A 15,469-nucleotide genomic window follows, 5' to 3' on the forward strand; every position below is an offset into this window, starting at 1 on the left:
CTAATTGGTGCTTTTGGCAAAGAGTCAAGACATTAAAATTTTGGATAGAAAATTAACCATGTGTCTGCTGGGCCAGCAGTGTCCTGGAAAGGAGAAAGACAGTGTCATATCCAGTAGGAACAAGGTCTTTCCATAAATCTGAGAGAATCAGGGTTCCAGGGAAAGGAGAGCAATTGTTTTATAAAAATTATAGTCCTTAATGTAAGGATAATAGCAATTGTTGACATGGAACTTATGTGAATCCTGATAGCACAAACATAGGTCTTGGTATGGACACACCGAAGTTTTAAAAAGCATGCTGTGAAAAAGAGAGAAAAAAAAGAGGAATCAAAGTAGTCTTGCCAGGGGGCTTGGTATCTGTAAGATGTGCCCTTCAGCCCTTCAAAAATACAACATTGAAAAATAAGGTAGCAGGGCAGCTAGGTGGCGCAGTGGATAGAGCACCGGCCCTGGAGTCAGGAGTACCTGAGTTCAAATCCGGCCTCAGACACTTAACACTTACTAGCTGTGTGACCCTGGGCAAGTCACTTAACCCCAATTGCCTCACTAAAAAAAAAAAAAAAAAAATAAGGTAGCAATAGTGATACAGACCCAGGTGGTGTCCTTGGTCCTTTTGTGGATCTGATACAATCTGCACTCTTACAGATTTTAGAAAGACTTCACCTTTTGAAAGGGAGAATATTCCTGAGTCAAACAGTGGTGATTTCCCAATCCTGAAGATGAAATGTTCCTATGGTGATAGGTAAGATGTAATGATAATGTTTTTGGCTTTCCCAGATTTATCTTGGGGCCAAGATAGGAACATGAGTTCAGGACAAGACTGGACTCAACCTTTAATTCCTGATGGAGTTAGGAGGCAGGAGAGCAGGAGATGTGGCTTGTTGGGAATTTTGGAGAGTGGCTTACTTGGGAGCATTTGCTGATGACACATTTTCCTGATACTATTCCAAGTGAATTTTTCTTTTCCACCATACTGTGATGCCTCATAATTAATAGCAAAACTGGTAGGTCATTTCAGGGAGGAATTCAGAGTGAAGATGAGGGTTAAGCTAAAGGATATTTCGTAGAACCTGAGAACCTTGAGAAATAACAGGATTATATTGCTGGAACAGGCTGCTCTTCTTCTGTAGCAACATGTTATATTAGTATCTTATCATCCAGGAATATGGGGAAAAGACCTCAACTCTGAACCATGTCTTCCTGTTCTTCTGGCTGGTTATAATGAGGGACCTGGGCAAAAAGATCTTTATCTCAGAGTCTAATGGCTTTAGAAGGATGGTTTTTGGTCATTCCTGGCACCTCTCTCTCTTATTCTGGCTCCTTTCTTCCATCACTTTGATCATAGGCCTTTCCTTAAGAACCGAAGTGCTTGTTTATGAATGATAGAAAACCAAAGTCCAGGGTTACTCAATGACTTTTATTCAAAGATAATCACACAAGAGCCCAATGTATAAGAAACTGTATTTCTTAAACTAGCAGACCCTTCTTAGCCCATGCTATCTTTTACTGCAAAAGAGCACCCTTTATCCTTTCCCCCAGTCTTGATATGGATATCTTCATAGCTTTGGTTGGGAAGAGGGTTGAAGATTTTGGTGTTCAATCTGTAACTGTGATGCCTTGAGTATTCTCTGTTTGAGATAGAAGCCAGAAGTGGAAGATTTAGAATTATCATATATTTTTACTAATTTTGGTTGGGACATGTTAAGTACTAAGCTGTGGTAAACTGATATAGTTCACATTTTGGAAACTTTACATTCACTACTGGAATTTATCCTCACAACTCTGTGAGGTAGGTTGGGCAAATTTTGCCCCCATTTTATAATTAGCAATACTGAAGCTTATAAAAGTTATCTACTTAAAGAAGGTCACATAATCAATAATTGGCAGCACGAGCACTTGAATACAGGTCTTCTGATCCTAAATTTGCTGCCCTTTCCATTGTACATACTGCCTCCTCTTTTCTGTGTTTTAGGAAGGTGAAATACAAATTGTTTTCAAGTAGAGTGAGATATTATGGGAAGCAGCAAAGCCTCCTTTGGGAACAGGAACAATGAAACCTTGAAATGATTGAAAAATGAGAAGAGCCCAACATATTGGTATGAAGGTGAAGATTCAGTCATCCAAGATCAGAAGAAGATGAAGAATAGGTCTAACATAAGTTTATTGGATCCTAGGTGTAGAATTAGAAAACTCCTCAGCGATCATGGATTCCAACTGCTTCATTTTATATTTGAGAAAACTAAAGCCAAGAAAATTGAAGGGAAATGCTCAATATCCCACAAGAAAAAAATGCTAGCAACAGGATTAGAATCCAGGAACTCTGAATATATAGGGCAGGTGGGGCTTGTTAGCCTTGGCAGGCAACCCGCCTAGGGGAAGGAAACCCTGATTTTAAACCTCTGCTGCCTTGCGGCTATACCCGTATATGGGAAAGGCTTGGGAGTTAACCCTGAGGAAAAATCAGGAGTGGAGTCCCTTAGGCAGTTGGATGTTGGACATCACATCCCTCTGGCAACTCCTGCGGGTGGCACTGGTGCCAAACTGTATTGGCTCTGCCTCTCCTTTGGATCCACCAATGTCACGGAGAGGGAAAGCCTGCTGCATGGGCGACAGCTTGTTTTCCATATTGATCTGCCCAGGCCAGCACCCTGGAGAGGACACTTCGGCTACTCCTCATGGGGTAGATACAACACGGGATGTGGCAGTTACCGGTTATAAGTCACTCAGGAGCTGCTGCAGCTCCCATATGGGACTGCACAGCCACACTGTGGACTGTGGCTCTTTGAGGTGCTGATCCATGGTCGTCCACGACTGGTGGAGGCCTACTACTAATATATATATGTGTGTATGTGTGTGTATATGTATTATGTATATATATATATATACACATATATATAAGTGTATATATATATGTATGTGTGTATACATATGTATATAAGTGTATATATGTATGTGTGTATACATATGTATATAAGTGTGTGTATATATGTATGTGTGTATACATATGTATATAAGTGTATATATGTGTGTGTATATATATATGTATGTGTGTATACATATGTATATAAGTGTATATATATGTATGTGTGTATACATATGTATATAAGTGTATATATATGTATGTGTGTATACATATGTATATAAGTGTATATATATGCATGTGTGTGTATATATATGTATATAAGTATATATATATAATTTATAGATATCTTTCAGGTTTATAAAGTGCTTTATGAATATTAGCTCATTTGACTGTCACAATAAACCTGGGAGGTACAGTGCTATTGTTAGCCTCATTTCCCAGATGAGGAAATTGAGGCAGATAGAGGTTAAATGACTCATCTAGGTTCGATTAGCTATTAAGTATCAGAGGCAGTATTGGTATTCAGGTCTTTGTGACTCCAGGTCCACTACTTTTATCACTTTGCCACCTAGCTGAAGGGATCAAAGTGGTATTTGAAAATCTAAGGTAATAAATGATGATGTGAGATGCTGTGAGACCTTGCTACCCTCTGGCTAGGAAAACAAATAAATGAAGAATATTAAACTGGATTACTAGAAATGGTTCTGGTCATTACTGCAAAATTAAAATATGCTGAATCACTTGACACTAAGATTGTGTCAAGATTAATTATAATGTTCTATAACCTGAAGCCCTTTTGTTATCTGCAATAAACTTTGAATGTCCAGCAATCCATCACCACATGGTAAATGAAAACAAATTGGACATAAGATTCCATGAGGGAAGAATGGAATATCTTTATACACAGAGCTTAAACTTAGAGGAAGAAAAGTGTTTCTTTTCTCCCCGAAAGTGACAGATTTGACTTAGGGCTTTAAAGGGCAATGGACCTCTTTTTTGTAATAGGATCCTTCCCCAAATTAGGCTTATTCTTAATTATACCAGGGAAGGAGACCCCAGCCAAGGCTTACAAAGGCAGACTGGGCTAGTTGGAAGTCTCCTTCATAGGGCCATCCTTAATGACTCGGACTGACAAATTAGAATCAGCTTTTATTGAAAATGGTGGTGTAAGATATTTGAAGGTAGTCTAATTTCCCCAAAAGAAAAATAGCAACATCACAAAAGAATTTAAATTTAAAATTTACACACACACACACACACACACACACGTGAAAAAACAAACAAACAAATCTCTACTGCTTATTCTAAACAAATATAAAAAGGAAAAAAGACATATTCAGGGATGAGATATTGGGCTTGATTGGGGGTATGGGTAGAAATGACTGTAATAGGTTGTGTATTCAGATCATATTGTTTTAAGCATGCTTTTTAAAAGTAGAAAAGAATATTTGGTGGAAGAAGAAATTGAATTTCACAATTATAAGCTTAAATGAAAGTGAACTAAACTTATTTAAAAAAGACAAAAATTTTAGGATAAAGCAGAACCCAATAATTTGATGCATACAAGAAAATGTTGTTCAGTCATTTTCCAGTTTTGTCTGACTCTTCATGACCTCATTTGAAGGTTGGTGTTTGTTTTTTTGTTGTTTGGGTTTTTTTTTGTAGAGACGGTGGAATGGTTTGCTATTTCCTTCTCCAGTTTATTTTACAGATGAGAAAACTGAAATAAACAGGATTAAAGTGATTTGCCCACAGTCACACAGCTAGTAAGTTTCTGAGTTTACATTTGAACCCAGGAAGATAAATCTTCCTGACTTCAAGCCTGGTACTCTCTCCACTGTACTAAGCTATCCACCACAAGAAAACATAATTAATATATAAAGACATTAAGAGTAAAAATCTGGAGCTTGAATATAATTTATTATGATTCTGCCAAATCCAAAAATAGTATGGTATTTGTCAGAGAGGAACTTTTAATTTAACTTAGTCAGAAATCTCTTCACTAGATCCAGAGTTTCATGACCAAAGAAAGAATCTTTCATCAAGAGGAGTCAGTTCACCTGTTAACAAAAACCCTTTTTAATCAGGCAGGACTATAAACAACAACAAAAAGCTATGAAAACAGGATGAAATATGATAAATTGATAACAAAGGAAATATGGTAGAGACTTTAAGCAATAAAATCATCCCCACCCCATTCCCCCATATAGTTACAACGTCTCAGAGATTTATACACCAGTGGAGAAGGGAATAATTTTCCAGAAAATTCAAGCCAAAAAAAAAATCAGCTCGGGGCAGCTAGGTGGCGCAGTGGATAGAGCACCGGCCCTGGAGTCAGGAGTACCTGAGTTCAAATCCGGCCTTAGACACTTAACACTTACTAGCTGTGTGACCCTAGGCAAGTCACTTAACCCCAATTGCCTCACTAAAAAAAAAAAAAAAAAAATCAGCTCTCGTGTCCTTGCTGGAAATTTCTGTTTGAGTCCGTGTGCTTCTACCTCCCTGAGTTCCTTGTTCTGGTCCAAGGGTGCTGGTGCTTCCCGGCGCTGTCGCATATCCACTCCCCCACACCAAGGCTGTGAAGCTTGCTATTTGGATGCTAAATACTAGCAATTTCCCAATAACAAAAGTATACAAAGAAGGTTAGTGTCCCAGGCCAGCCCAAAGAAGCCATTTAATCCATGAAAGATGTACACATCTGCATCTATGCTATATCTCTCCAGTCAAATGAAATTTCTTTTCGTGCAAGGACTCTCTTCTTTCTTTGCATCTTCAGAACATGGCATAGGAGATGGAATTCACCAACGACTCCACATATGAAAAGCAGGGTAAACAAAGAATCTCTCTTGTTTCCAACTCCAGTACTGACCTCTGTCACAATTAAATGCCACACTGCTCAACCAGGTGGTACCATGGTTCTGAACAGCTGAACCCCCTTAACTGCAGCTACCTAGAGACCTACATTATTGTGTATGGGGGGGGGGAGTCTGCATAAAAATAAACCTCTCTGATTGGTTTGTCCGAGCCTCCAATCAGGTGAAGTTTGCAAAATGCATTTTTATAAGCAGGGTCTTCACTGGAGGTTCAAATGTGAGCTTATCTTCCATTCAATAAAAACTGGTTTTGCTACCACCTAGTGGTTCTCAGTGGTGTTCTCATGATCAGAAAACTGTCCTCCATCTATATCCTATAACAGGGCCGGCACAAAGGAAACAGTCGACCTTGTTGAATGAATTAACTTCTCAAGTACAGGCTAAGAAGACATGGTTAGAGGACAGATAGTTCCCTCCCTCCCACTCCTTTCTCACTGAAAGCAGCATGGAAATTTTAGGGGACTGAAATTTCAATATATAAGCAACATTTCATATGTAAGCAATGTGATTTGGCAGCCCTCCTCCAGAAAAAATGTGAGTACAGTCTTGGGCTACAAGCTTAGCTTCCATGGATAGGGAAGTCATAGATAGGGTAGCTAATTAGTAAAGGTGGATAAAATGTTGAACATGGACTTCTGGGTACTTTCAAGGACTTTAGGACTATTTATCACATTTAATTTTACTTCAACAATTAGGTATATATTTCTCCTTTATAATTAGTAGTACTTGTTTCTAATTTGCAACCTTGATTAGAGTTTGGTTCATAAAAAGAATGAAGAATTAAAGAAGGAAAACCATTTTTCTAAAATACCTGGACAAAACTTGGAAGAGAAGGGAAGGAGAAGGAAAGTGGACTAATGTGCTTGTGGGTTTGAGATAATGTTGGAGTGATATTACCTGAGTGGTGAAAGTTAGAGAAAAAAATGGAGGGCCCCCTCTGGGTACCACCCTGGAAGGGGAAGAAATGAAGTGATGAGATGTAGGAATAGATAATTCCTCAGGATGGCCACCAGGTGGTAGTATTGGCCCAAACCAGATTATCATCTTTACTTTTCTGACAATGGCAGTTAAATGTACTTTCCTAATAACTCTGTGAGGAGTGTAGTGAAACTTTTATCGCCTCCATTTTACAGGTGAGGATACTAAAGCACAGATGGGTTATGGGACTTGCCCAAGGTCATATAGCTAAACCAGACCTTCTGTCTACAGGTCGAGTGTTGTTTTTTTTGGGCATCACACCGAACATGGCCAACTTCTGACTGTAGATTGGTGCACTGCTCCTTTTCTGAATGGTATTCCTCCCTTTGGCTATCAGGTCTTTTTGTTGTATGTTCTTTCTATTGTAACATAATGCCTTACTGGTCCCTCCATGGGTTATGTTATATGTGCTTATACTGCATGGGCAAGTTAATTAATTTATAGGGGAACCCTGAGAGTGGGATTAAAAAGTACAGGCAGCCTATGATGAATTCAGCATGATAGTCTTGTTGCCAAGACAGATACTTGTGAGTAAATGACTTGCAACCAACTATAGTGAGCGTGTTGCTATGTGTTTGTTCATTAGAATTATGAGAACAGAGAGGGAGTGGATTTCACTGGTGGCTTCATAATTCCTGAAAGAAGAAACCCTCTGCCAATGCAGACCAGGGCATCCTATTCTTAGAGAATTGGGGGGGCCAAGCACCTAAATGTTAAGTGATTTGACCCAGTAGGTCAACTCAACTCTCCAAATATGATGTCACACCATCTTTTTTGGTGAGCATAGTACTTTTTAAACCTTAAAGCACTTTATAATTTTTTTATAAAGAAAGAATTATAAGTAATTACACGTTGTCTTCTAGCTTAGCATGACAGAGTATAAATTCATGTTTACCCTCATTCCCCAGTTTTTCCAGATGAAATGGAAGGATCTCAAGATAGCTAATGTTTCAGATGCCAGACTATAGATCAGACATTGTTATCAAATATTTGTGCTGATTGGCCATTTTATTGGTAGAGCTTCTAGTCTGACACCTACCCTGAGAGAATTGGCAGACAAATGGGGCTGTCATGTAGGAGTCACAAGCAAATTAAATTCCCTTCAAAGACAAAGAAAGGTCAACATTATTCAAGGTCAAAGTTCCAGGCTACAAGTGGGGTATGTAAATTTTTTAATGGGGATGATGCAGAATGTAGCATCCAAAATCTAAGAAAGAAAGCCAGTTAACTCCAGAATGAACTATATGAGTAAGCACTGCTAGAGGTAGTTTATGGCTCAAGGCTCAAAATGCCAGTTAGTTGTGTTTTGGTGGGGTGTAATGGTGGAAGTGAGAAATGGCTAGGAGGTAGTTGTCAAGAGAAAATAATAATTAAAGAATAAACCTTCCCTTTGGTACTTTTTTATTGGTATATCTGTGTCTATGGGTGAGAACAGGTTGATTGATTACTACACATGCCTCACATCTACCAGCAGTCTGGAAGGCCCTAGTGGCTAAGACACATATTTCAGGGTCACTAGGTTAAAATAGAATGTAAAACCAAGATATAAAGATGGATGTTCCCATTCATGTTTCTCTTGAGCGTTTAGTACCTTCCTTTGGAGAACCCCTACAACAATCCCTCCAACAAATCCTCTACAAATTATGATAAAGTGTGTTGAATACTTTTAGAAATTAGTGCTAAGCTGTTACCTAAGCTAACATGAAAAATGAGCTGTAAGAATTTGCTGTTCAGTTGTTCTTCAGTGGTGACTGTGACTCCATTTGGAGTTTTCTTGGCAAGGATACTAAAGTGGTTTGCCATTTCCTTCTCCAGCTCATTTTACACATAAGGAAACTGAGGCAAACTGGGTTAAGTGACTTGCCCAGGGTAACACAGGTAGTAAGTATCTGAGGCCAGGTTTAGACTCAGGAAGTATGTCTTCCTGAGTCCAGCCCCAGTACTCTATCCAATCTATCCACTGTACCACCTAGCTTTCTTAAATAAGGAAAATTTATACCAATGACCTCAGTTCATAATTACAATTTAATTTATATTACTGTGAGTACACACACACACACACACACACACACACACATATATGTACACTCAGTCATTCATCAATAATTAAGTACATACTATGTGAAAAGCACTGTGCTAATTACTAGGCTCTTATATTTATTTGTTTATTTGGTTTTTGTACCTTTTTTGAGTTAATACCTGAAAGATTACTGTGTAAGGAACTCCCAAGTATAGAAATCCCCTCTAAAAAGTGGAGATTTTTAGTTAATTCCATTGCTTAAAATCTGAAATGCCTGGGGACACCGGGAGGTTAGTCACAAAGGTAGAACGTGTCAGTAGCTTGAGTTAAATTCAGGTCCCCTTTGCCTCCAAGTCTAACCCTCTACCCACCCTGTGGCAATAATTCCTAATAAATGTCTAATTACTAATCACAAGTTCTAAGACGTTGTACTAGGTCTGGAGATATCAAGACAAAAATGAAAAATAGCCCCTGAATTCAAATAGCTTAATGGAAAATATAACATCTAAGCAGATAAATAAAAAGCAAGCAGGTTAGTTTGGCTGAAACCCAGAGAAAAGGAAGAAGAATAAGGTAAGATAAGTCTATAAAGGAGACAAGGTAAGCTGAGAAATTTGTATTTTATCTTAAAAACAGTAGAGAGCCAATGAAAATACTTGAGGGGGGAATAACATAGTAAATCAATCTATAAGCATTTAATAAGCACCTACAATGTTCCAGGCACTGTACTAGGAATTTGAGATACAAAACCAGAATGAAATTGTTCTTGACTTCAAGAAGCGTGATTCCAAATTGGGAAGGTAGGAATTCTAAGACTCATTCCAAGAGATGATGAGAAATGGCATTTGAGGTGAGGAGGGACTACACTTCTAACACGGGGGCCAGCCTATGAAAAGGCATGGAGATATGAAGTTATGCCAGGTGTGAGAACAGCAAGAAGACCAATCTCACCAGCCCAAAGAGCAAATGAAGGGGAGTGATACATGATACCTAGAAAAGCCACTTTATGAAGGACTTTAAATAGCCCACAGAAAAGTTTGTGCAGTTGTCCTTTCCACATTGTAACTTTCCCCCAATACAGTTTTGATATATTGTGGGTTGGCATAAGAAATTAAATGGGAATTTGGGGGAGTTTTGTGGAAGCTTCGGAAGACACACAAAAAGCCAGGAACTGACATAGAACCTATGACTAAATACTGAACCCAAATTTTACGTTACTGTAAACACCCCATCAGAGAAAAAGAAAAAAATCAAACTTCTCTGGTATGAAGGGAGGGCCAAAAAATTTATGCAGATTTTCCAGATTGTGGGGGCACTGTGCCCCTAACCCTCACAATGTGGAAAGGATAACTGTATTTGATCATAGACCCAATGAGGAGGTACTGGAGATTACTGAGTAGGGGCAATGAAATGGTCAGAACAGTGTTTTAGGAATGTCGTTCTGGCAAAAGTCTGGAGAATGGCTTGGAAAGGACAAGAGAGAGAATGAAATCTGGAAGACCGATCAGGAGTGGTCTTCTCTACTGCTGCTACTACAGTAGTCCAAGGAGAGATGATGAGGTTCTGGATTAGGGTGGTGGGGGCTGTGAGAATGGAGAAAAGATGATGGATGCAAGAGGTTGTGTGGAAGTAGAATCAACCAGACTCCAAAGATTCTAGTGAATTGACTAACTTCCTTCACTGCTTTCTTGCTCTTTGAAGAATTTATTCTTTATGAAAGCACAAAGGAGGGTTTGAATGTAGTATGAACTGAGTCCCTGAATAATGAAAGGAGGATCAGAACCAGGTAAATTTAGAAGAATTTTGAGCCTTGTTTTGAAGTTAAATGACAAGATTGGAAATGGAGGAATGAGGGAGTGAAGAGGTTATTCCACGTGGGAGGAAATTAATGAATAAAGCCATGTAAGTAGAATGTATGGATCATGTTGTGGGAATGATAAAAAGAGTAGCAAAGGCCTTCATAGGCTTCTTAGACTGGAAAAAAAGAAAAATTGGGCTAGAGGAGTAAGTATGGAGTGCAGAGGGCTGGGGTGGGGGGTGTTTACAATGATAACTGCTATCGGGGCTTGAATGTCAAGATAAGAAATTTTCATTTAATGTGAGACAACATAGTGTAATTTTCAGGCTTATGTACTGGAGGATATCATAGGGGTTGAGCAGGGTAGCTGTTTTGAAGTCTGAGTCTTGAACCATGACCCATCTATGAGTCATGGATGCTAGCTCTGCACTCCAGAGGGATAGGTCAGGGAGGGAGAGGGTAAAAGTTTGAATGGGATTAGAGGAAGAGTGATTATTTTAGGAGGAAGGACTGAGTAAAGTTTTATTAAATCTCAAAAGGATATAATTGCTCTCCACTTACTTCTTTAGTTTCTTACCAATTTCAGGAGGAGATGGAGTAATTGGGCCCCTGGGAGATAGAACAGAGAAACTATATGGAGGCTAAGGAAATGATGGTCTGAACCTCTATAATTTCAGCTCCTGCTGCTTCCTTACATCTTGAATTCTTGTATCAATTATCCAATTGCCCACTTCTGTGGAACTCGGGCTGAAGTGGAGCACTGATTATCACTCAAGAATGTCTGACTTCAAAAATATCTACTTCGGGACAGCTAGGTGGCACAGTGGATAGAGCACCAGCCCTGGATTCAGGAGGACCTGAGTTCAAATCCAGCTTTAGACGCTTGACACTTACTAGCTGTGTGACCCTGGGCAAGTCACTTAACCCCAATTGCCTCACCAAAAAAAAAAAATTCTACTTCTGTTTGTCCTGTATATATCCTTGTTTTCCTTGAGATAAAATTTTTTTCTTTTCTTTTTTTTTTTTGGTTGTTGGGCAATGAGGGTTAAGTAATTTGCCCAGGGTTACATAGCTAGTAAGTATCAGGCATCTGAGGCCAGATTTGAACTCAGGTCCTCCTGAATCCAGGGCTGGTGCTTTATCCACTGCACCACCTGGCTGCTCCACTATACCTTCTTAAAGATAAAGTTGAAACTAGTGGGGCAGTTGAAAGCATGAGGATGCTGTATTTGCAATCAGAGGACTGGGGGTCAAATCCAAGCTCTCCTACTTACTAGTGTTATGTTTTGGGGAAACTTACTCAGCTTCTGAATTTCATCTGTACAATGGTATAGGAAGTGTACTAGATAACCTCTAAGATCTTTTTCTGCTTTAAATCTATTATTCTGTGATCCTCCCATTTACCATTCTGGGACCCAAACCAACTTCTGCTATTCTGATCTCTAGCCAGTTAAAGCCGTCATTCACCACAACACCGCCTTTTCCTACATTTTTAAACATCTGAGCATGTTTCTACTCTTTTGCTATCACAAATAGTGTCACTATGAATATTTTATTATATGGTCTACCAGTGCCGTCTCTGGGTTGAGTGGTACAAATAGTCTAGTAGTTTTTCTCACATTGTTCCAGATTATATTACAGAATGGATGGACCAATTTATAGCCCCAACAACAGCATGTAGTATACACTGTGGAGACCAATTTTTAATTGGGGAGTGTTAGCTAAGCGGCTCGCCGCAACATTGGGGCAAGGAAGGAGACTCGCAGCCTCCCGCAAAACAGAGCAGGATTTATTTAACAAGAACAAACTTAAAAAAAAACAAAAAAAACCAAATCACAAACAGGATCAGTAGGATCAAGGGAAAGGAAATAAAATGGGGAAAGGGAAATTATACAACCTGAACAACACAACCACCCAGGAATCAGCTGAGAACACACAGCAGCATCCTGTTGTCTTCCTGCTTCCAGCTAGAATGGCTAATCTCCTCCCTCCTTCCCAGCAGACCCCAGGCTGATCACACACAGCCCCCAGCCAATTGGCTGGCCACTCTGACAGTCACATGACTGCCCTCACTAGGCTTCTAATCATTATAATTTTGCCAGGCCCATGTAGGCGTCAGCTTGTGGTGATGACAAGAGGTGCCAGCACCATGGCAACGGCTACAATCAGTGGGTGGAGCACTGTGCTGTTTGCAGAGCCCCAGAGGGCCGGTGTGTGCCGAGGTTGTTTTTTTTTTTTTAATTCTAGCTGAAAGATGGGGTCATAAAAACCTCAAATGACACTTAATTCTTTACAACCCAAACCTACACAGATTCTATAGTATAGTACTAGACATGGTAAAAAAGGGGTATGTTCAGATGTTTAAAAAAACATGGGAAAAGACCAGTGTTATGGTATCCATAGTGACTCACTGATTAGGGAATGGTTGAAGAATTGTGACAGATGAATGTAGTATAATATTACTGGGGCAGCTAGGTGGTGCAATGGAGAGAGAGCAGGTCCTGGAGTCAGGAAATTCTGAATTCAAATCTGGCCTCAGACAGTTACTAGCTGTGTGATCCTGGGCAAGTCACTTGACCCTGTTTGCTTCAGTTTTCTCATCTATAAAATGAGCCCAAGAAAGAAATGGCAAAGCACTCCAGTAGCTTTGCCAAGGAAACCCCAAATAGGGACACAGAGGATCAAATGTGACTGAAAATGAGCAACAACTCTGTGACTCAGCTTAGTGGTGTTGAGGGGGGAGGGGAAGAGGAATTTCTTATGAATGTGTCAAGGAGATCTTATTGTTGTTGTTTGTCTTTCATTCTCAAAGAAGTGACATTGGGGAGATATCATGACTTGAACTGAATTGGATTTAAGTGGGGGAGGGCTGTGCAAGTTCACCATCTTCACTCTCTCCTCCAGAGCCATCTGGGTCCAGTGATACGATATACATCAAGACAACTAGAGAAGGCCCCGGATGTTTTGAAGCAATAGGGGTTAAGTGACTTGCCCAGGGTCACACAGCTAATAAGTGTCTGAGGTGAGGTTCGAACTCAGGTCCTCCCAACTTCAGGGCCAGTGCTAGATCCACTATACCACCTAGCTGCCCCAGGGAAATCTTAACAAGATCACTGGGTAGGTGGTTTGAGTGTAGCATTAGCTAGAGAGAAATTATACATTACATTGCCCAAATAGATGTTCATTAATAAAATGACACCATGTTTTGTTGTTATTATTGTTGTTTTGTAAGCTTATGTAAAGCAACACACAGGCTGATGTGGCCTGCTTCCACTACTGTAGCTCTCCAAGCATCACATGTAGCCTACACCTGTGTGAAATGGTTAAGAGGATATTTCCTTCATAAATATAGGGCCCACTCTCCCATGATTAGACAAACCACCAGTGCACAAACTGGACATCCTAGAGAGAGCACATGGAAAGTAGAAAACATAGGGAATGTAGGTAGTCAGTCCATGCACGTGGAGAAGCAATCCGAACCTCTTATACTTCAGGGTCCTCAATGTTTTCTGGTGGTATTCCAGTCAGTCAACTGGCATTTATTAAGCATCTACTATGTTTCAGGGCTAGGGAGACAAAGAAAGGCAGAAAAATAAAATAAAACAATTTCTGTTCTTAAGGAGTGAAAAGTCTAAATGGGAGACAACATGCAAACAATTATGAACAAACAAGGTGTATACAAAACAAACTGGGGATAATCTCAGAGGGAAGACACTCTGATTTTTAAGGAGGACTGGGAAAGACTTCCTGAAGAAACTGGGACCTTGGCTGAAGCTTAAAGGAACTGGTACCCACCCTCCAACACTGAAGGTCTTTGCTATTTAAGGTCCCTAGCAGAATGGCTCATTTGCTCTGTCAATAAAACAATTGCTGGAAAACTCATTAACACCTCATTCACATGACTTCTTTAAGCCCTGTGGTGGGGATGTAGGAAAACTTCACACCTTCTTTACAGGAGACTGTTAGGAGTATCAAATGAGATAATGTATGTAAACTACTTTAAACCTGTCCCAGTTTATTGCAACTACTTTACTGGAGATTTGGAAATCTTCACAGAAGAAATAAAACAATTAAATAATAAAAGCAAAAGGTTTTTATTACCTACCACAAGGGAAGAAGATTATCCTGAGACATTAACAGACAGGAGTGGTTATGAGGAATAGAGGAAGGATGTATTGGAAATGAAGCCACCTAAGAGATAAGAAAAATATCATGTGTACAATTTGACAGGATAAATCTGTGACTCAATTAGTGGGGGAAGCTGAGCCTTGGAGGAATTGATATTGGGGATATTGGGGATTTAGGAGAAGGAAAATGATTGATCATAGGCAAGTTACCCTTTCAGAAATGACTTTCAGATTTTACCAGATACTTGTCCTTCATAGTCTGGGAAATTGTTTCTATGTTAGACCTCACAGTGTCCAGTTTACTGGGCTGTCAAGGGCTGTCAAGAGAATCAGAAAGCCATGGAAGCAGGTGAGACTTTGGTAAAATTAGTAATAGTGGTAGTATAGTCATAGTAGTATAGTAGTACTAGTAGAAGAAGAAGAAAAGTAGTAGTATCATCTTAGTAGTATAGTGTAGTATAGCAGTATTATAGCAGTTGAATAGTAGTAGTAGTATAGCAGTAGTATACTAGTAGTGGTAGCAGTAGTGTTGTAATTCTATAGTAGTAGCAGTAGCAGTAGTAGTAGTAGTGGTATAGTAGTGGTAGTAACAGCTAGCATTTATATTGTACTTTAAGGTTTACAAAGCATTTTACATATGTTAACTTATTTAATCTTCACAACAATCCTGTGAGGTAAGTGTAATTATTATACCCATTATGCCAAAGAGGAAACAGAGGTTGAGGGAGGTTAAATAATTTGTCTGTGATCACAAAGCTAAAAAGTGTTTTAGGTAGGATTTGAATGCAGATTTTCCTGACTTCAAAGCCC

The sequence above is a fragment of the Dromiciops gliroides genome, chromosome 5 (genome assembly GCF_019393635.1).
Source record: "Dromiciops gliroides isolate mDroGli1 chromosome 5, mDroGli1.pri, whole genome shotgun sequence".
Classification (NCBI taxonomy): Eukaryota; Metazoa; Chordata; class Mammalia; order Microbiotheria; family Microbiotheriidae; genus Dromiciops; species Dromiciops gliroides.